This window comes from Monodelphis domestica, chromosome 1 (genome assembly GCF_027887165.1).
Source record: "Monodelphis domestica isolate mMonDom1 chromosome 1, mMonDom1.pri, whole genome shotgun sequence".
In the NCBI taxonomy this organism is placed as follows: domain Eukaryota; kingdom Metazoa; phylum Chordata; class Mammalia; order Didelphimorphia; family Didelphidae; genus Monodelphis; species Monodelphis domestica.
In genome coordinates this window covers 172285657-172287825 of record NC_077227.1, presented here as the reverse complement: position 1 = coordinate 172287825, position 2169 = coordinate 172285657, and the positions used below count along the sequence as shown (strand labels likewise).

Sequence of the window (2169 nt, the reverse complement as noted above, 5' to 3'; positions counted from 1 at the left end):
ATGCCTGTCAGTGTTCATGAGTTGATTCTTCATGCGTGGAAGCACACTTTTCTGTATGATAATCTTCAGGTGTGGTTGTATGTTGTATGTTGTACTGTATAAATATTTCTGCATGTATGGTATGATTTTGGAATATGATACTATCTTATATTATTTAATGTTTGATTTCACAAGGAGTTGTATTTTGTGTAAATTTCTTCTTTAAGATGTTCATATTGGCAGAAGTTCGGCTCCCAATCATAAGTGGTCTTCTTCTGCCAGTAAACTCACCATCAAGGCCAGCAGTTCACCTCTGAGGCCAGGAAATTACCAGTTCAGCCAAAGAAAAAACATACCTTGCCAATTCCCAGCATTGTCACCAGAGCAAAAGAAAGACCTCTCTGAAATAGCTTGAAGAATTGTTGCTCCAATCAAGGGAATCCTGGCCACAGATGAGTCCACAGGCAGCATTGCAAAGCGGCTGCAGTCCATTGGAACCGAGAACACAGGAGAAAATCGTCACCTTTATAGGCAGTTACTTCTGACAGCAGATGATTGAGTGAACAACTGCATTGGAGGTGTCATCCTTTTCCATGAGACACTCTACCAGAAAGCTGATGATGGTCGTCCCTTTCCCAAAGTCATAAAGGCCAAGGGTGGTGTTGTGGGCATCAAGGTGGACAAAGGTATAGTGCCCCTGGCAGGGACCAATGAGGAGACTACTACCCAAGGTCTGGATGGGCTAGCTGAGCGCTGTGTCCAGTATAAGAAGGATGGGGCTGACTTTGCCAAGTGGCGTTGTGTGCTGAAGATTGGGGAAAATACACCTTCTCCACTTGCCATCATGGAGAATGCCAACATGTTGGCCCAATATGCCAGCATTTGTCAGCAGAATGGCATTGTTCCCATTATGGAGACAGAGATCCTCCCTGATGGAGAACATGATCTGAAGTGTTGCCAATATGTCACTTAGAAGGTTCTGGCTGCTGTCTACAAAGCTTTGAGTGACCACCATATCTATCTGGAGGGGACCTTGCTAAAGCCTAGCATGGTCACTCCTGGCCATGCTTGTATCCAGAAATATTCCCATGAGGAGATTGCAATGGCAACTGTAACCACCCTTCGCCGGACTGTGCCTCCTGCAGTCACTGGTATCACCTTCCTGTCTGGGGATCAGAGTGAGGAGGATGCTTCCATCAATCTCAATGCCATCAATACCTGCCCCTTGCACAAGCCACGGGCCCTGACCTTTTCTTATTGCCGAGCCCTGCAGGCATCTGCCCTCAAGACCTGGGGTGGAAAGAAGGAAAATGTCCAGGCTGCCCAGGAGGAATATGTTAAGCAGGCCTTGGCTAATAGCCAGGCTACTCAAGGCAAATATACTCCATCTGGAAAGTCAGGAGCTGCGACCTGCAGGTCCCTCTATGTCTCTAATCATGACTACTAAATCAAGACCTTCCATCTGGGTATGCCCTAACACTCCAGGCCATCCCTCATAGTCCAGGAAGAGACTAAGAACCCAGAGTTTTGTGCTGACCTCTCCCATCACTCCTAACTTGTGTTGTGTTGTTGCTCTCTGGTGAATCTAGTGACCCCTCCTCGGCCCACTTTTTCCAATAAAAAACTACTTAAAGAGGAAAAAACAAAATGTTCATATTAAGAGATTCTCTTGACTTTTGAATTTTCCTTGAGATAGAATTTTCTTTTAGCCTATGGGTTTCTCTGTTCTTGTTTGTGTAGATAAAATGATACATGATATAATGTATTTTGCAGATTTGTGTCTTCTTATTTAAATAACTTTGTTTCCTTTTCATTGTTGTTGTAGGCAGAGACAATTTTTCATCAGAGCTGTAATCTTTATATATGTATGAGCTATTTCATTATTGCTTTTGCAGTGCTTATTTCTGTTGTAATTTGTACTCATGTCTTTTCTTTTGCTATTATATTGCAGTGCTTTCATATTTGTTTTTCTTGTCTTTTCATATATAGCTTTCCATTCATAGGGACTATTGTTAAATATTGCTAGGGCTGTAGACAATATTACAGATTTTCCTTATGCATTTTCTTTTTCTTGGCTGGTAATGTCATGTGTATAATGTAGTTTTACATGTGAAGCACCATCTACCTTTACCAATGTACGAGTTATCATAACAACATCCAAGGGACCTATCCATCTTGGTTCTATGGGAG

General features: G+C 42.6%; 1 pseudogene; it reads left to right on the top strand.

Moving 5' to 3' along the window:
- LOC100619565 (fructose-bisphosphate aldolase A-like) lies at window positions 1-1426 on the top strand (annotated as a pseudogene).
- The last annotated feature ends 743 nt before the right edge of the window (window positions 1427-2169 follow it).